This window comes from Pongo abelii, chromosome 20, assembly GCF_028885655.2.
Source record: "Pongo abelii isolate AG06213 chromosome 20, NHGRI_mPonAbe1-v2.0_pri, whole genome shotgun sequence".
NCBI lineage: Eukaryota > Metazoa > Chordata > Mammalia > Primates > Hominidae > Pongo > Pongo abelii.
Genome location: NC_072005.2, coordinates 43,024,600 through 43,045,209, shown reverse-complemented (window position 1 = coordinate 43,045,209; position 20,610 = coordinate 43,024,600). Strand labels below are relative to the sequence as shown.

The 20,610-nt window shown below is 43.0% G+C and overlaps 1 protein-coding gene and 1 long non-coding RNA gene across 8 annotated transcripts in view; one reads left to right on the top strand and one right to left on the bottom strand.

The window, feature by feature from the left end:
- LOC100437620 (zinc finger protein 570) overlaps positions 1-20,610 on the bottom strand; it is a 72,795-nt gene that overhangs the window by 24,590 nt on the left and 27,595 nt on the right. The window contains exons 1-3 of one of the 5 annotated variants that reach the window (XM_024236987.3): positions 8,749-8,839; positions 8,213-8,254; positions 7,463-7,601 (exon numbers count right to left, since the gene is read on the bottom strand). The exons of 1 other annotated variant lie outside the window; for it this stretch is intronic. The gene's annotated coding sequence lies outside the window, so the exon portion shown is untranslated. 3 more of the 5 variants (XM_063720060.1, XM_024236986.3, XM_054540283.2) reach the window with 3 other exon arrangements.
- LOC129051955 (uncharacterized) lies at positions 8,792-18,697 on the top strand. Of its 3 annotated transcripts, XR_010138611.1 has the most exons (4): positions 8,798-9,013; positions 9,818-10,013; positions 14,645-14,706; positions 18,261-18,697. It is a non-coding gene; the product is annotated as an uncharacterized LOC129051955 (long non-coding RNA). The 3 variants fall into 3 exon arrangements; XR_010138610.1 differs by lacking the exon at positions 14,645-14,706; XR_008516560.2 differs by lacking the exons at positions 9,818-10,013; positions 14,645-14,706 and having other exon boundaries at positions 8,792-9,013.

The window sequence follows — 20,610 nt, the reverse complement described above, 5'->3', positions numbered from 1 at the left end:
GGCACTGTGCAAGGTTATTTCCTCATATGGACTCATTTATTCCTCACACTGCCCTCTAAACCGAGTCCTACTCCATTTCTAGATAAAGACATAGTGCCTGAGAGAGCTGAAGAACTAGCACATGGCAGCACTGAGATACAGACCTGACTAGCCTGGCTGTGGTGCTTGGGTTTATAACTTCTCAGTCTTGCTGCCTCTCAGAGACAGATTTGCCTTCTAAAAGAGCAATGCAACATTTGCTATGCACATTTTTTTTTTTTTTTTTTGAGACAGAGTTTGTCTCTTGTTGCCCAGGCTGGAGGGCAGTGGTGCGATCTCAGCTCACTGCAGCCTCCACCTCCCGGGTTCAAGGGATTCTCCTGCCTCAGCCTCCCAAGTAGCTGGGATTACAGGCACCTCCAGCTGTAGATTACTAAAATCACCTCCAGCTAATTACTAAAATCACCTCCATTATAGGCACCTCCAGCTGTAGATTACTAAAATCACCTCCAGCTGATTACTAAAAGCACCTCCATATTTAGATACAGACTAAAATATGAAGGCAGGAAACAGTAATTGGATACATATGGTAAAACTATGATGAATATTTTCTTCAATTTCCTTCAACAAGGTAAAATTAGTCTAATAATTTTCCTTTTTTATTTAAAAACACATTTTTTCCTACTGGGGATGCCCATCTGCACACACAGCCAAGTGTGGCAGATAAAATCAGTGCCACCTATCCTGATGAAGTAAGGAAATGTGAAAAACAAAGTTCCCTTCCTCCCTCAGTCCCGATTCCTCCCTAAAACTGGGCAACTATGGGGAGAATCCACTTGAAGATGAAGGTCAATCATTATCTTTCTTAGTAAAGAGTCAATCTCAGGCCGGGCGCAGTGGCTCATGCCTGTAATCCCAGCATTTTGGGAGGCCGAGGTGGGCAGATCGCCTGAGGCCAGGAGTTCAAGACCAGCCTGGCCAACATGGTGAAACCCCATCTCTACTAAAAATACAAAAATTAGCTGGGTGTGGTGGTCGCACCTGTAGTCCCAGCTACACAGGAGGCTAAGGAGAATTGCTTGAACCTGGGAGGTGGAGGTTACAGTGAGCTGAGATCATACCACTGTACTCCAGTGTGGGTGAAAGAGCAAGAATCGAAATTTAAAAAAGAAAAAAAAAAGAGTCAGTCTTGGAAAGCAGTATTGCCCTGCAGTCAGGCACTCTTCTAGCAGCATGGCAGCCATCTGATGAGCACCATCTCAGCATTGTGACATGATTGTGACTTACACACCCTTATCAGTCCCTAACATTTGAACTCAAAAGCCATATTTTACCATATAGATAACATCATCTGGATGCTCTCAGTCACAATCTTAAAACTAGATCATAGGCTGGGCACAGTGGCTCACACCTGTAATCCCAGCACTTGGGAGGCCAGGGCAGGTAGATCACCTGAGGTCAGGAGTTTGAAACCAGCCTGACCAACATGGTGAAACCCCGTCTCTACTAAAAATGCAAAAATTAGCCAGGCATAGTGGCGCATGCCTGTAATCCCAGCTACTTGGGAGGCTGAGGCAGAAGAATCGCCTGAACCCGGGAGGTGGAGGTTGCAGAGAGTCGAGATCGCAGCACTGTACTCCAGCCTGGGCAAGAAGAGAGAAACTCTTGTCTCAAAAAAACAACAACAACAAAAAACTAGATCATAGATCTCTCATTGCCACCCATTGTGGTTTCACAAAAGTGAACTCAGTATCTTCTCCCTCAACTTATTCTTCCTCTTAGGTCATAGCCTCTATCTCCTGAAGCTGTATGTTTGAAAGCTTTGTCTAGCATATTACCTCTTGTTACTTATTTTTCATAAATGTCCTAGATATTCTCAAATGTTTCATCTTCAACATAAATTGTAGAATTATTCTGTTACAATTTGGGGCAAAGAGATCCCTTCTTAAGATTTTGCTTAACATTGCACTGAATTTGTCCATTCATATAAGAAAATACTGACAATTTTGAAAATTGTTGAGTCTTCCAATCTAAGAACAAGGCTTCAATATTTATTCAAGACTTTCTATACATCTCAAAATGTACTGTTTTATGCTTTCACATGGGTACTTCAATTTTCTTGTTACATCCGTTACTGGATAGTCAACTGTATTTTCAGTTACCATTCTAAATGGCATATTTTCATCCTTTTAATTACTGACTGCAATAAAAAAAGTCATCAGGCTGGGCACGGTGGCTCACGCCTGTAATCCCAGCACTTTGGGAGGCCGAAGTGGGCAGATCACGAGGTCAGGAGATCAAGACCATCCTGGCTAACACGGTGAAACCCCGTCTCTACTAAAATTACAAAAAAATTGGCCGGGTGGGGTGGCGGGCACCTGTGGTCCTAGCTACTCGGGAGGCTGAGGCAGGAGAATGGCGTGGACCCGGGAAGCGGAGCTTGCAGTGAGCTGAGATTGCGCCACTGCACTCCAGCCTGGGTGAGAGAGCGAGACTCCATCTCAAAAAAAAAAAAAAAAGAAAAAAAGAAAAAAGTCATTAATCCATTTTCCTACAGTCATTTTAAAACAGCCCCCTTACTGAGCTTCCTTAATAACTATAATGGTTAATCTTCCAGAGCTTTTGGGATAGACAATTATTTCATCCACAAATACAGTTTTTTCTTGTCTTGTCCAATACTTCTGTTTCTTATTTCATTCCCTGATTAACTGCACTAGCAGGCACTCTAGAGGAAAACAAATCAAAGCAGGGACAGGGTGTTCACTTGAATGGGAATGTATGCAGAGTTCTGCCATTACGTCTGCTACTGACTTTTCACTTGAGACATAGGTCTTATCAAGTTAAGAAAGTATCCAAATTGTTCTATTTCATTATGTTTTTTAAAATCCAGAACAGATGTTGAATTTTATCAAATACTTTTTTCCCATCTATGAGGTGGCTATGGTATTCTCCCTTGCCCTATTAACATGGTAAAATTCATTAGTAAATTCTTTAATATTGAACTTACACTTTCAGGATAAATTTATTCTCAGTCATAATGCATTATTTAACATATTGGTAATTTTGCATGTACATTCATAAGAAGGTTTGGCTATGGTTTTCTTTTGAAATGCCACCTTTTCCAGTTTTTGAAATCAATGCAACAATGCTGGCTTTATATAAAAAAAAAAGGTTGGGCAATGGTGTATTCCTTTATAAATTCCCTGGAAGAGTCTATCTATCTATCTATCTATCTATCTATCTATCTATCTACTGGAGACAGGGTCTCACTCTGTCACCCAGGCTGGAGTGCAGAGGTGTGATATCAGCTCATGGCTCACTGCAGCCTTAACCTACCAGACTCAAGCAACCCTCCCACCTCAGCCTCCTAAGTAGCTGCAACTATAGGTGTACAACACCACACTCAGATAATTTTTGTATTTTTTGCAGAGATAGGGTTTTGCCATATTGCTCAGGTTGGTCTTGAACTAAAGAACAGTGTGTTACTTGGAAGTCACTTTAAGGCTCAATAAGAAATCACCAATTGACCTATCTAACCTGATAGTTGAGGTGGTGGACAGGAACTTTTTCAAGTATTTTAATCGTTCATAGCTATTGATCTTTTTATTTTCTCTTCTTAAGGAAGTTTTACATATATATTCTGAAAAAGTCGTTTGCATGCCACCTTTGAAATCTATTAATGTAAAGTGTTACAAAAATATTTCTTAATAATACGGTTATTCCCCTTTTCACATTCCTAATTTGTATATCTGTTCATTTCCTCCTGACTTGATAAGGTTTGCTAATGGTTTATCTGTATTATTGACTTTTATTAAAATCAGATTTATCAGCTTTACCTTTTTCCTTTTTTAGGTCGTTAATTTTTCTTTTTATATTAATTCCTTCCACTTCTCATATATATTTTCTAACTTCCTTGACTGAATGTTTCATCAAGACAGAAAATAAAAACTACAGAAAATCAATCACAGTTGGGTATAACTCAGTTGAAGGCACCATACCATATTTGCTCATCTAATCTTTTCCATCTTCATTAAAAAATACATAATATGATTCCCTGTCACAGAATAAACAAAATTAAGAGTTAGGTTTTACAGCACATATAGATCGTGTCATGTGGTTTTGACAGTTTTACCACGTTTCTGAAAGTTTCTTTCTTTGTCTTCTTAGTTGCCAATACCTCATTCTCAGAACACTGCAGAAATCTGTCTGGCCCAGAGTGGAACCCAGATGTTTCCTGTCTGTGTGGAGGCATCACTTTGTCACATGATGTGACAACTGTTTCTCTGTAACTAGTCAATTTCCCAAGATGTTTTCTTTGTGATTCAGAAGGTCTGAGTTTTGGCATATGGTCTAACTCAACATTTTAAACAGTTTTGTAAGTTTCTAATGTGCACCTCCTATTTTATATGCAAATAGGACTTTTGTACTGATATCCTCCAGATGAAGAAAAGGGAAAGCTTCTACAATAAATACAGAAGGAAGGACACAATTGGAAAATCACCATTTGGTAACCATAATTAGAAGTAATTGACTCACGTAAGCATCATTAATGGATACTAACTCTAGTGGATGAAAGTTTGAGGTGGCTCACGCCTGTAATCCCAGCACTTGGGAGGTGGGCGGATCACGAGGTCAGGAGATAGAGACCATCCTGGCTAACACAGTGAAACCCTGTCTCTACTAAAAATACAAAAAATTAGCTGGGCGTGGTCACGGGTGCCTGTAGTCCCAGCTACGCGGGAGGCTGAGGCAGGAGACTGGTGTGAACCTGGGAGGTGGGGGTTGCAGTAAGCCGAGATCGCGCCACTGTACTCCAGCCTGGGCAATAGAGTGAGACTCTGTCTCAAAAAAAAATTATAATAATAATTTTTTTTTTTTGAAACAGGGTCTCACTCTGTCACCCAGGCTAGGGTGCAGTGGCACGATCATAGCTCACTGCAACCTTGAACTCCTGGGCTCAAGGAATCCTCTCACTTCAGCCTCTCCAGTAGCTAGGATCACAAGTGTGAGCCACCACACCCAGCTGATTTTTTTTTTTTTTTGAGATGGAGTTTCACTCTTGTTGCCCAGGCTGGAGTGCAGTGGTGCAATCTCGGCTCACTGTAACCTCTGCCTCCTGGGTTTAACTAATTCTCCTGCCTCAGCCTCCCAAGTAGCTGGGATTACAGGCGCCCGCCACCAAGCCCAGCTAAATTTTTTTTTTTTTTTTTTGTATTTTTAGTAGAGACGGAGTTTCACCATGTTGGCCAGGCTGGTCTTAAACTCCTGACCTCAAGTGATCCACCCGCCTCGGCCTCCCAAAGTGCTGGGATTACAGGCATCAGCCAACATGCCCAGACTACCCACCTATTTTTAAATTTTTTGTAATGATAGAGTTTTGCTATGTTGCGCAGGCTGGTCTCAAGATCCTGGCCTCAAACAACCCTCCTACCCCAGCCTTCTGAAGCACTGAGATTACAGGCGTAAGCCACTGTGCCTGGCCAAACAAGGAATATTTAATGACCTGGAAAAGTATCTGTTATATAAATGAAATTATCTGGATTCAAATTTGGAAATTTTGTTCAAACACAGCCACATCTTGCCTCTCCCCATGGTGCTCCTCCCCCCCAATGAATATCCCATTAAATTAGAGATCAAAAACAGACAATACTAAGGTTAGAAGCTAGGGAACCTCTGGGAGAGTAATGACTGGGAGGGGTATCATGAGGGCATGGTGCTAGAATGTTGTTTTCTGATCTGAGTGCATTACCCAGGGGTATTCCCTTGTGACAATTCATTGAGCTGCATATTTATATACATTTTTGCATATATCTTATATCACAATAAAAAGTTTATGTAAATTTTTTTTTTAAATTATTTGCTCTGAAACCTGGCACTGAGCACAGTATAGGTGGTGAAGGGAATCAACGTGGAGAAAAAATACCCAAACTCCTTACCCTGGCTTATTACTTCACCCATGCTAAGCAGCTATCTGTCTTTGATTCTGTGCAAGTGAAAAATAGGGACTATCTGCTTTTAAAACTAAAATATGACCTATGTGGGTTCTGAAAGATGTTACCTGCCTTAGCATCCAGCTGCCTTTATTTCTTAAGATGCTACAGGCATTGTGCTTTGTCTGAAGGTTACATAAAGATCAAATGTAATAATTTTTTAAAGTTAAAATATTGTTTTGACATTGCACTTTGTCATTAGAGTAATGGTCAAAATCTTCTTTTCTTTTTTTTTTTTTTTGAGACAGAGTCTCGCTCGGTCGCCCAGGCTGGAGTGCAGTGGCGGGATCTCATCTCACTGCAAGCTCCGCCTCCTGGGTTCATGCCATTCTCCTGCCTCAGCCGCCCGAATAGCTGGGACTACAGGCGCCCGCCACCAGGCCCGGCTAATTTTTTATATTTTTAGTAGAGACGGGTTTTCACCGTGTTAGCCAGGATGGTCTCGATCTCCTGACCTCGTGATCTGCCCGCCTCAGCCTCCCAAAGTGCTGGGATTACAGGCATGAGCCACTGTGCCCGGCCCAAAATCTTATTTTCTAACTCAGAAACAGAAAGTCAAATACTGCATGTTCTCACTTATAAGATAATAATGTGCACACATGGACATAGAAAGCAGAATAATAGACACAGATGACTCTGAATGGAGGGAGGGTAGGAAGCGGGTAAGGGATGAGAAATTACCAGATTGGTACAATGTACATTATTCAAGTGATAGTTACACTAAAAGCCCAGGCTTCCCCACTATGAAATATATCCATGTAACAAAACTGCACTTATATCCCCTAAATCTATTTTTTTAAATCTTATTTCCATTTTATTTGCAATCCCATCTTAGCCATTTTAGTAACTATTAGTTCAATTTCAATTTCAGTGAGGAACAGTTTCTAAAAGTAGCTTTACATTTTGTTTTGTGGTGGTTGTGGCTTTATCTGTCTTGAATTTTTTCTGCCAGGACTTTATAAGGAATTGATTAGTGGAGGTTAAACGTGGCTATGCCTAAGATATATAGGACAAGGCAAAAAGACTCTCAGAATACAATAAATTCCAAATCTAGTTTCTCTTCCTTTGATAATTTATTTTTAAGTTGAGCCTAGATAAAAGTATTTTCTAAACACTCTCAGTTTGCTCTTTCAGCCAAATCTTTTACATTATCATTTTATTTTATTTTATTTATATTTATTTATTTATTTTGAGACAGAGTCTCATTCTGTCACCCAGCCTGGAGTGCAGTGGTACAATCTCGTTTCACTGCAATCTCCACCTCTTGGGTTCAAACGATTCTCCTGCCTCAGCCTCCAGAGTAGCTGGGACCTCAGGCGCCTGCCACCACGCCCGGCTAATTTTTGTGTTTTTAGTAGAGGCAGGGTTTCACCATGTTGACCAGGCCAGTAACTCCTGACTTCAAATGATCCACCCACCTCAGCCTCCCAAAGTGCTGGGATTACAGGCATGGACCACGGCACACAGCCTACATTATCATTTTAGATACTTACTCAGTAAATTTGTTTTCTAACCACGGGCAAGGTCACATCCATCCCCGCAGTCGCAGAGTCAGAATGGATTTCCAGAAACCAGGCTCACTCTTGGGATGCTGTCACAGATGCGTATGTCATTACCTTTGCCAGAAAGAACCTTAAAGGAAACATTAGGAAAAAATATGCATTAGATCCCTAACAAGAACAATAGAAGCCACGTCTTTAGTAACATGTTACTTTAGATAAGTTTAGCACGCGATCCTTTCAAATTATTTTCATTATTGTAGAGAACAATAAAAAGGGTGTGGGTTCAAAAAAGAGTTTTGAGATGGGCCTTGGTTGGGAGGAACTGGCTGCTATTCAGCTAGGGAGTGTCACCTGACTGAAATGTGTTCCCATTATGCAGGCTTGCAGCCTCAAATCTGTGATTTTCCCGTCCCCAATCTCCATATTTCAGGACCGTCAACACCAACCCCTATAAGCCTCCTAATCAGACACACATAGTGTCCTCCAATCTCCAACCCTCAGAGGTTTTCATAGTCACTGATACTACCGAATGTTCAAATCTGACCAGGAGAGACTACTGGTCAGTAACTACAAAGAACACTGATCCGATCTGATTGCCAGTGAAATTACACAGCCCCCAATCATGAACCCACACTGATCGCCAATGATATCCCATCCACTGAGGGTCAATTGTTGATTCTCACAGTCCCACCCCCCACCCACAAGTGACAGTCCGAATCACTGAGCCTCATTGAGGCGTACCTTTAAGATAAGCACACTTGACTCTATTCTCCATTCCTTGATCTACAAAAGTCCAATCGTTAATACTCTCCGATCCTCCACCGATGATATGAAGTAAGTCTCAATCACCGATGGCCCAAAACATTTCTCCAAACATTCATCACCACTGACCCCCTCATAATTGAACCCCCAAGTTTCCACAATCACCAATTCCAGTACCCGAACTATTACTGCCCACAGAACTTAGAACTTCCGATCACTGATCCTCTCGGGCTCCGATCATTAATCTTAAAGCTCCCCATCTGAAAAATCCCAATTGACCCCAGATCCATGAAGACCACTATAACTGACCCCTATGCACCCTGAAAATCAAGACATTTCACAGAACTAGCATTTATTGATTCCCACACACTCCCAATACATCTTCTTCAGAGACCGTGCCACTGACTCCCGCAAACCTCTACCCGGCACCACTGAGGCCCCGCGAGGCTCAGACGCCCACTCTCTTAACCCCTCAGTCCTCTTGTCATTGACCCTCACGGGCACCCATAACTGACCCACTCGGCCACCGTAGTAGGCAGCTCACTATCCTCCACTGGTCCCCAGGTTTGACCGTTTCTCAAACCGTCCGTTCCCATTTATGCTGCATCCGCGCCCTGAATCTGAAATTGGTCGTCCTGCCACGCCGCCTCACCGCGGTATAAGGTCGTCCCATCCTGAATGGCCGGTGCGCAGACTCAATTGCGACTTTGAGGCTGTCAGCCGCCACCCGGCAACCTTCCAGTGAACAGGATTCTGGGTTTCTCAAAGCTGTAATTGGAGGTATGATGGCGACGCCCACATGACTCCTACTGGGGGCGGCCATGTTTAAAACTGTGCGGTAAATTGATTAAGCCCTTTGCTAGTCCAAAAGATAAGGCTATTTTAGGACAAGGAGAAGCAAGTGTCCCTGGATCCCTAAACAGAGATGTCGTCTCTGCTGTTAACTCAGCATCTCAGATGCCAAAACCTCCTGTGGCCAACATGGCGGCGCCCAGACATCAAAGCTGAGCTTTCTTTGTCTCCAGCAGCCTGGTAAGATGGCCGCGTACATTTTTACTGCTTCTTACGTGCAATGGGTGCAGCCTCTCCTAGGAGGAGCTCCCCTATGACAATGTGAAACTTTTTCTGAGCCAGCTGTAGGAGTTAGAGAGCAGCGAGGAGACTCGCTCTTCTCTTAGGGAGACAGAGACAGCCTATGGAGAGGCGTGACTTCACGGAAAGGGCGGAGCCGCAAGGAAAGGGCGGGGCTGCCGCAGCGGGAAGAGATCTGAGTTCTCAGCGCATAATGGAAAGGAAATGTTGAAGGCAACGTTTTTACCTAAGGAGGCTTGCCCGAGAAGCCGAGCTGAGGGAAGAATATGAGTGCAAGCAGTTTATTTGGTAGGTGGGGGATGGAGAAGTGAGACGGGAAAGATGGGAACGAATATATAGTGCATAGGTGGCAGATTAACTCTGTGATCAATGAGGGCTCAGTCAGCTTGGGACCTCTGGGGGATTGTGTAGAAACCACTTCCAAGTTGTCACAACCACCAGGCCGATGAAACTGACATATGTCTACACCATCTCTCTTCCTCGTTGTTTTAGGGCCACTCCAGAGGTGTTAAAGCTCCCTCACTTCCAGCCTGCCTCGTGGGAAGGTCTTAGGCTGAGTCTGTAGGTGCCTGCAGTTAAGAAGCCAGCGGTCTGCATATGATTGCTCAGGGGTGGTGGCTGGGTACCAACAGCATTCACTACAGGCCTGCCTTGAATACCACCTAACTCAGTGCTCTGCATATCACAGGTATTGGAACATCTCTAGAAAAGATTGCCTTGTCTTATGAAAATTGCTTTTTTAAAAAATCCTAATTCCAACTGGTCATCCTAGCAACTGATACAATAACTGACCTGCAAAATGTTTCCCAATGATTCCTACCTCCTACTATTCACACTCTTATGTAGTTCCCTCCCACATTGTACCAGGGTTGGACTGTGAGACTAATAGAATACAGTAGCAGTGATAGATGTCACTGCTGAGATTAAATATAATAAAAGGCACCTTGACTTCTATCTTAAAGGCTGCTGCCCCCACTTTGAGAGAAGTTAGTTGCCATGTCATGAGGATACCGAGACAGCCTATGGAGAAGCCCATGTAGCGAGGAACTAAGCCCTCCACCCAATAGCCTGGGAGGAGCTGGGGCCTTCCTATAACCAAGTGGGTCACCCTAAAAAGCACATTTCCCAGCCCCAGTCAAACCTTGAGATGACTGCAGCACCTGCCAATAGTTTGACTGCAACTGCGTGAGAGACTCAGTCACAAGCACTCAGCTATAGCAGCTCCTATATTCCTGACCCTCAGAAAGTGTGTGAGATAGTACATGTTTGTTGTTTTAACCTTCTGAGTTTAGGGTAATTTGCTATGCATCAATAGGTAACTTCAATGCTGTGTTAAAATGCTACAATTGACATTTCTTCTTTTTTTTTTTTTTTTTTGAGACGGAGTTTCTCTCTTGTTGCCTAGGCTGGAGTGCATTGGTGCAATTTCGGCTCACTGCAACCTCTGCCTCCTGGGTTCAAGCGATTCTCCTGCCTCAGCCTCCTGAGTAGCTGGGATTACAGGCATGCGCCACCATGCCAGGCTAATTTTGTATTTTTAGTAGAGACGGGGTTTCTCCATGTTGGTCAGGCTGGTCTTGAACTCCCGACCTCAGGTGATCCGCCCGCCTCGGCCTCCCAAAGTGCTGGGACTACAGGTGTGAGCCACCATGCCCAACCCCATTTCTGAATTCTTTAAATAAAGTTCCTAAACTTGTGAGATTATTCTGTCAGAGGAGATTATTACCAGTTTCCTCTTCTTCCTTGTGATGGAAAAATTAAAGGCCTATGGCTCTGCTAGATTTTTAAAATTTAACAAAGAGGTCAAGGGTCCTTGCTTCATTTGATTTAATATAAGTGGTTTATATGACAACACTTTGAAGTGATTATAGTAATTACTTTAAAATCACCATTTAGGCTGGGCGTGGTAGCTCACACCTGTAATTCCAGCACTTTGAGAAGCCAAGGTGGGCAGATCACCTGAGGTCAGGAGTTCAAGACCAACCCGGTCAACATGTTGGAACCCCGTCTCTACCAAAAATACAAAAATTAGCCGGCATGGTGGATGCCTATAATTCCAGCTGCTCGGGAGGCTGAGGCAGGAGAATCACTGAACCCAGGAGGTGGAGGTTTCAGTGGGCCAAGATTGTGCCATTGCACTCCAGCCTGGGTGAGCCTCTGTCTCCAAAAACACAAAAATAATAATATTGAAGTAAAATGAGTATTTATAAAGTGCCTATTAAATGCCTGATTGATCATTGGCCTGCTCACTTCAAGGGCTGTTCTCATTCTAGGATTAGACCAATAAAGCAGCCACAACTGCTAAACTGTCACTCATAAAGGCCGAGGGAAAGAGAGCCTTTGAGGGTCTTTTGCTGGGAATTAAACGTTCTGCCTCAAAAACTATACACGTCATTTCCATTCACTACTCATTGAGATGTCACATGGCCACCCAGGAGTGTGATAGCAGACATATAATCCTACCATAATTCTGGGATGGGGAGAGCTGGAGATATTTTGGAATAACATTAAAGACTGCCACAAACATTGTAAGGATAGTGTTATCATCATGCTTCAAAAGAAACCGCAACACAGGGGTGAGGTGACCTGTCCGTAATCATTCAGTGAGTAAATAAAGCAACAAGGATTCAGAGCTGGATGTTTCTGTGTTATTCAAAAGTAAAGGATCATTAGCATCATTATTAAATTTTACCCAAAATTTATTAGAACCTAAATATATCTCAGGGACTGAATTGGGAAAAAGAAGACTGAGTACTCCAGTAAAAATAGAGGCTACTGAAGGAGCTGACCTCTGACTGGGGAAGGAGTACACATGGAAAGAGGAAACAGGTAAAAGAAGAGTACACACTTTAGGACTCCATTCATGAGAAACTCAAGAACAGGCAAAACAGATCTATTGAGTTATAAATCAGAAAGCAGTTGACTCCAGGGGCTATTTTTTTTTTTTTTTTTTTCTGAGGCAGAGTCTCGCTCTGTCTCCCAGGCTGGAGTGCAGTGGTGAGATCTCCATCTCGACCCACTGCAACCTCCTCCTCCCAGGTTCAAGTGATTCTCGTGCCTCAGCCTCCCAGGTAGCTGGGATTACAGGCATGCGCCATCACGCCCAGCTAATTTTTGTATTTTTAGTAGAGATGAGGTTTCACCATATTAGCCAGGCTGGTCTCAAACTTCTGACCTCAAGTGATCCGCATGCCTCAGCCTCCCAAAGTGCTGGGATTACAGGCGTAAGCCACTGCGCCTGGCTGGGGCTATGACTTTGAAGATAATTTAGGGGGTGAGGAAAATGTTCTATGTCTTGTTTTAGGTGGTAGTTTCATGGGCCTATGTAATTGTCAAGACTCATCAAAGTGAACACTTATTTGTGTTATTATATGTAAATTATACCTTCATTTTTAAAAGAAAAAGCATACTATTCAGAGTATTAAGTAATGATGTGGGCCAGGGAACAGAGAGGGAGTGAGAAAAGAAGTAACAGAACTTTATCATAGTCTGCAGAAAGATAGGACTCTGCCAAGGTCATCATTAGCATTTATGGCCTATGACAGTGCGATTCCTCTAGGCAGAGGAATTCGAGAAAGGAGGCTCTAGGCAGACTTAGCTCCAAGGCTCTGGGCTGACCCAACCTGCAGTGACCATCAGCTCTCACCTGTTCCAGTGAGCTTATGCCTATAGGTCCAAGCCTTGAACTAAATGTGGTGGCCCTAGACACTGTCATCATTTAAAAGGATACAGGGCCCCAAATTTGGCCTAAAAGGAGGCACAGCGCTTCCCTGCACTGGAGCAGAAAGGACCTTACCTGGGCCTGAGTGTTGTTTGTTTGTTGTGGGGGAAAGAAAAATAGATCAGACTGTTACTGTGTTTATGTAGAAAAAGGAAGACATAAGAAACTTCATTTTGATCTGTACTAAGAGAAATTCTTCTGCCTTGAGATGCTGTTAATCTGTAACCCTAGCCCCAACCCTGTGCTTGTAGAAACGTGCTGTGTTGACTCAAGGTTTAATGGATTTAGGGCTATGCAGGATGTGCTTTGTGAAAAATGTGTTTGCAGGCAGTATGTTTGGTAAAAGTCATCGCCAATCTCCAGTCTCGAGTAACCAGGGACACAATGCACTGCGGAAGGCCACAGGGACCTCTGCCCAAGAAAGCCTGGGTATTGTCCAAGGTTTCTCCCCATGTGATAGCCTGAGATATGGCCTCGTGGGAAGGGAAAGACCTGACCGTCCCCCAGCCCGACACCCGTAAAGGGTCTGTGCTGAGGAGGATTAGTGAAAGAGGAAGGCCTCTTTGCAGTTGAGATAAGAGGAAGGCATCTGTCTCCTACTTGTCCCTGGGAATGGAATGTCTCGGTGTAAAACCTGATCGTACATTCTATTTACCGAGATAGGAGAAAACTGCCTTGTGGCTGGTGAGACATGCTGGCGGCAATACTGCTCTTTACTGCACTGAGATGTTCCTGTAAAGTTAAACATAAATCTGGCCTACGTGCACACCAAGGCACAGCACCTTTCCTTAAACTTATTTATGACACAGAGACCTTTGCTCACATGTTTTCCTGCTGACCTCCCCACCATTACCCTATAGTCCTGCCACATGCCCCTCTCTGAGATGGTCAACATAATGATCAATAAATACTGAGGGAACTCAGAGACTGGGGCCAGCGCGGGTCCCCTGGGCCCACTTTTCTTCCTCTATACTTTGTCTCTGTGTCTTATTTCTTTTCTCAGTCTGTCGTCTCCACCTTGCAAGAAATACCCACAGGTGTGGAGGGGCAGGCCCCCTTCAGTTTGTTGCTGGGTTTTTTTTATTTTTATTTTTTGGTGTTTTGTCTGGTTTAGTTTGGCTTTTTGGGTTTTTTTTTTTTTTTTTTTTTTTTTTTTAGAGACAGGATCTTACTCTGTTGCCCAGGCTAGAGTGCAGTGGCACAATCATGGCTCACTGCAGCCTTGAACTCCTGGCCTCAAGTGATCCCCCTGCCTCAGCCTCCCAAGTAGCTGGGACTACTGGCACACACCACCATGCCCAGCTAATTTATTTTTATTTTTATTTTTTTGTAGCGATGGGGTCTTGCCATCTTTCCCAGGCTGTGGCCTGAGTGTCAATAGGGCTGTATCTTGGCATGAGTGTAGGGTGCTCTGGATCTGAGTGGGATGTGACCATCTCCTGGATCAAGGTTGATCGTGGGAGTAGCCTGGGATGAGGAGAGGCCACAGCCCATCCTGTCCTCAGAGTATGTGGAGGTGGGGAGAGCACCGGGGCAATGGGTGAAACAAGTATCAAAGTATAATTTTCAAAAACTTATAATTTTTAACTCTTTTACAGATATTCAAAGATTCATTTCACGTATTAGCAAGGGAATTGGAAATTGATTTCCAAGTGAACAGGTATATACATATTTTTAGTGAAAAATAATAGAATTTTCTAATAAGATTGCAAAGGTAGATATAAAAACTATTTAATATCCCTACAGGGCAATAAAACCATACCTTTAAGGTTGTTTCTTCCACTCAGAATCAATTTGTAGCTATACCAGATGAATATATGAAAATGCATCAATTGTCTGCTGGGCACGGTGGCTCACGCCTGTAATCCCAGCACTTTGGGAGGCCGAGGCAGGCAGATCACGAGGTCAGGAGATCGAGACCATCCTGGCTAACACGATGAAACCCTATCTCTACTAAAAATACAAAAAATTAGCTGGGCACGGTGGTAGGTGCCTGTAGTCCCATCCCAGCTACTTGGGAGGCTGAGACAGGAGAATGGCATGAACCCAGGAGGCGGAGCTTGCAGTGAGTCGAGATTGTGCCACTGCACTCCAGCCTGGGCGACAGGGTGAGACTCCATCTCAAAAAAAAAAAAAAAAAAAAAAAAGAAAATGCATCAATTGTCTGCAAGTTAACATCTATTTTTACACGATCTACATCCTAATAAATAACAGTCAATCAAATAAAGGTTCATTACACCAGAGCAATGAATTCTCAACCCGGGGCAGTTTTAAGCCCCAGGGGACGTTTGGCAATGCCTGAAGACAATTTTGGTTCTCAGAATGGTGGGGGTAGGATACTACTGGCGTCTAGTGGGAAGAGGCCAAGAATGCTTCCAGCCACTCTGTGATGTAGAGAATAGTCCTCTGTAACAAAGGATTATCTGGCCCAAAATGTGAATGGTGGTGAGTGTGGGAAAACCAGTCCCTAGAACAGTTAGACTGTGCTGTAGTATGACTTTGCAAAGATATACGGGATAACAAAATAATATTTTTTCCTTATTTCCTAGTGTCATGAGTGGTGCAAGGTTAGAGATATCCAGGGGCATACATGCTTGTATCTTGCCACAGTGTCAGGCTTTTATTGATGCTAGTTCAATAACAAAAGCCATGAGCTATGTGGAGTTCCCAAGGAGGCATTCTCCTTATACTTCCCCTTCACTCCAGAGGCAGAGCCGTGGACACACAGATTCAAGATACTCCAGAAGTCAGTCAATATTGCAAAGCATATATAATAGTGTACTTTGTTTTTTTTCTTTTTTTTTTTGGCGGGGGACAGAGTCTCACTCTGTTGCCCAAACTGAAGTGCAGTGTCGTGATCTCGGCTCACCACAACCTTTGCCTCCTGGATTCAAGCGATTCTCCTGCCTCAGCCTCCCGAGTAGCTGGGAGTATAGGCCCACGCCACTATCCCCAGCTAATTTTTTTTCTAGTTTTAGGAGAGACGGGGTTTCACTATGTTGGCCAGGCTGGTCTCAAACTCCTGACCTCGTGATCCACCTGTCTCAGCCTCCCAAAGTGCTGGGATTAAGGTGTGAGCCACCGCGCCTGGCCAATAGTGTACTTACTATATAAATGTTCTTGATCAAACATTCTACAACAAAGTAACATTTAATATCAAGAGGAAAAAGAGATAGGAGAAAGGGTTAAGGAACCAGTCCATGGGCAAAGACAAAAGAGGTCCTAGTCTGGACTAGGCAGTCCATCAGTCTTGCAAGAAAGAGTTTTTGATGTGGCACAGCCTTCCACAGCAGATGCCATGTTCTTATCATGAGTAACTACAGGATAGTGTCAGTTAAGACGACCGTTTCAAGCTGCTGAAGGCCTAATCTTTTATAGTCACAGAGTCCTCTGGTGAGAACTGATGGTGGAAGAATGTGCTTAACTGGTTGGATGCGGTCTTTATTCTTTTTTTTTTGTTTATTAAGCAAAACATCTTGTTGGCAAAGTGTTCTATGAAAAATGAAATGGAGTCTTTTTCTAAGATGGAGTTAGGTATGTCAAAGGTGCTCTATATATCTAGTTTTTTATAATTTATTATTATTATTTTTTGAGACGGCATCTCACTCTGTTGTCCAGGCTGGAGTGCAGTGGTGCGATTTCGGCTCACTACAGCCTCTGCCTCCCAGGTTCAAGTGATTCTCCTCCCTCAGCCTCCTGAGTAGCTGGGACTACAGGCACACACCACCATGCCCGGCTAATTTTTGTATTTTTAGTAGAGACGGGATTTCACCATGTCGGCCAGGCTGGTTTTGAACTCCTGACCTCAGGTGATCCACCTGCTTCAGCCTCCCAAAGTGTTGGGATTACAGGCATGAGCCACGGCGCCCAGCCGATAATTTTTCTTAACACCAAATTGGCAAACTGCTGATAATTGCTGAATCGGTGTAATTAATACATGATGATCCATTCATATTTTTTCTCTGTTTTTATGTATGTCTGATTTTTTTTCTATATTAAAAAGTGAAAATAAAAAGAAAAAAACAGTAGATTCTAGTCTGTTTGCTTATGGTCAATGCTATCTATAAGTGACCACAATTAAAGATCATATTAGGAAATAATATTTAAGTCTAGATGTTCCTTTTTTATGACCTGATCTCCATACTCTGCTCATCTCCAGTTGTTCTCAATTCTTTTTTTTTTTTTTTTTTTTTTTTGAGACGGAGTCTCTCTCTGTTGCCCAGGCTGGAGTGCAACGGTGCGATCTCGGCTCACTGCAACCTCCGCCTCTCAGGTTCAAGCGATTCTCCTGCCTCAGCCTCCCGAGTAGCTGGGACTACAGGTTCCTGCCACGATGCCCAGCTAATTTTTGTATTTTTAGTAGAGATGGGGTTTCACCATATTGGCCAGGCTGGTCTCGAACTCCTGACCTTGTGATCCACCTGCCTCAGCCTCCTAAAGTGCTGGGATTACAGGCGTGAGCCACCACGCCCGGCCTGGTTGCTCTCAATTCTAACTACATCTTAAAATCACCCAAAGAGATTTTTAAAATCCCAATTCTTGGGCTCCACCTCCAGAAATTCTGGTTTGATTTTCCTGAGGTAAAGCCCTGTTTTTCTTTCTTTCGTTTTTATATTTCACCAGGTATGGGAAGCTGTGGATTCCAAAGCTCAGTAAATTAAGGAATTTCACATTATGAACTCAATTTGAGATGGGCTGGACTGGTGATACCTGGAAGGGGTAAATGAGAATCCACTCTGGAGGCACTTTATGCCTCAGGGAGCATCCAGAAATAATTTTTTGGGAACAGTGACCAGCAAGTTGTCACAGATATCCAGCATGCAAGGGAATAGAACCACATGAATGAGATCAAATAGAAACAACAGATAGTATAAGCAGATTCATCTAAACAGAGTAGCTTTGAACTAGGGATGTTGCTTTGGTTTGGGTTCAAGGCCCTCATTCAACTTCTCTTATCCCACAATGGTGAGTCTTCAAGAAATATGAATATACATTACAGTTACAACTAGCCCTTGTTATCTGCTGGCACGTAGATACCATTGCACCATAGAACCTACCCCCGCCTCCAAAGTCTTTATAGGAGCTGTAGTACTTGCCTCTGTTTAGATTATGGGGTTTATTTCCCACTGTGTCCTCTATATGTGGTGCTAGATATTGTTTATTTCTAATCAGCACTAATTTCTACCTCTTTTTGTGCTCTTACCTTTGTTTCAGGGGCTGGAAACCTAACAATTTCACTTCCTAGACAACTTGCTAAAAGTCACCTAAAGACAGTCTGGTTACTGCCAAAGATATGCTTTCAAATAAGATTTGGATAAAGAAGGGAGGTAGATGCCTTTTTTCAGCAGTGGAGTGATGTCTAGACCAGTAGACATATGCATCTAAGTGAACTCATCACCAGCAACAATTTCCTGAAACTTCCTGACCTCCAGATTGCAGCTTCATTAGTGTGAGTTTAAAGCCAACTAGATGCCATTCTCAGATTCCACGCATATGGCCAAGGGTCCAGGAAATAAGAAGAAACAGGGTTGAGGGGTTGGTGTTACGGGGCATTTACTTGAATTTTCTATGCTATAATTGTCTCATCTTTAAAATGGTGATAATAATAAAATTGTCAGTTATTAAATAAATTAACACAGTGAAAAAGAAAATTTCTTCAAGGTTCTTTCTTTTTGCTTTCATTAACAGTTTCTCAAAGCCTTTCCAGTTTCTTCCCATTCTCATGTTTGAGGTTTTTCTTATGGGCATATTCTACTTTCAGTTTTGTTTGTCCAAACTCATCAAACTTCATCCTTAAGATTGGTGTATTTTATTTTATTTTTATTTATTTATTGAGATGGAGTCTCACTCTGTCACCAGATTGGAGTGCAGTGGCGCCATCTAGGCTCAATGCAACCTCTGCCTCCTGGGTTCAAGCGATTCTCCTGCCTCAGCCTCCTGAGTAGCTAGGACTACAGGCACACACCACCACACCCAGCTAATGTTTGTATTTTTAGTAGAGACCGGGTTTCACCATGTTAGCCAGGATGGTCTCGATCTCCTGACATTGTGATCCACCTGCCTCAGCCTCCCAAAGTGCTGGGATTACCAGTGTGACCCACTGTGCCTGGCCTATTTTATTTTAAACTACATACATAACTCATACCACAATAAAACTGATTTAAAGTATATGGCACTTATAAAAAATAACTATACCTAGTATATAAAAACATACAGAAAATTTTAGTTTTGGCAGAGGATTGAAACTATTGTAGAAAAAAAAAAATGGGCCAGGCATGGTGGCTCATGCCTATAATCCCAGCATTTTAGGGGGCCAAGGCGGGTGGGTCACTTGAGATCAGGAGTTCAAGACCAGCCTGGGCAATATGGCAAAACCCAGTCTCTACTAAAAATACAAAAATTAGCTGGGTGTGGTGGCAGGTGCCTGGAGTCCCAGCTACTTGGGAAGCCGAGGCATGAGAATTGTTTGAACCCAGGAGGTGGAGGTTGCAGTGAGCTAAGATTGCACTGCTGCACTCCAGCCTGGGTGACAGAGTAAAACTCTGTCAAAAAAAATCCAAATGGTGATTTTCATTACTTTCGAATAACTAAAAGAAAGGACAATGGATGTAAAGATCAGATTACACACAGGGAACAAAAAGTTAACCAAGTGGAAAAGAGGACATGAATTCTGTAATAGAGTTTCAGGAAAAAAATGAGGAGAAAAAAACTAATACAGGCACAAGATACATAGTAATTAAGTCTTACTTTTATTAAATCAGGGTCCTGGAAGGAAAAGAGATTCAGAAGGTGCAGAAAATACTGGAAGATTAGAAAACTGGTAGATGAAAAGAAGGCATACTTTTTTGGTAAATGAAAATAATATATTTTTATTATTTTTATATTTCATTTGACCATCATTAGTTATGATTTTATAATAGTTCCTAACATCCTCACTACGGATTACTTTTTTCTTTTCTTTTTCTTTGAGACAGGGTCTTGCTCTGTCACTTAGGCTGGAGTGCAGTGGCACCATCTTGGCTCACTGCAATCTCAACCTGTTGAGCTCAAGTGATCCTCCCACCTCAGCCTCCCAAGTGACTGGGATTACAAGCACGTCCCACCATGCCTGGCTAATTTTATTTATTTTTTGTAGAGATGGAGTCTTTCTATATCGCCCAGACTGGTCTCAAACTCCTGGGTTATTTGGTACTTTTTTTTTTTTAATTGACAAGGGCATACTTTCAAGAAACACATCTGTGATGGGCACAGTGGCTCATGCCTATAATCCCAGCACTTTGGGAGGAGGCCGAGGCAGGTGGATCACGAGGTCAGGAGTTCAAGACCAGCCTGGCCAACATGGTAAAACCCCGTTTCTATTAAAAATACAAAAATTAGCCAGGTGTGGTGGTGCACGCCTGTAATCCCAGCTCCTCAGGAGGCTGAGGCAGGAGAATTGCTTGAACCCAGAGGCTGAGATAGCAGTGAGCAAAGATCATGCCATTGCACTCCAGCCTGTGTGACGAGTGAAACTCCATTTCAAAAAAAAAAAAAACCACATTTGTAAAAAGGCTAATGAAAAGGA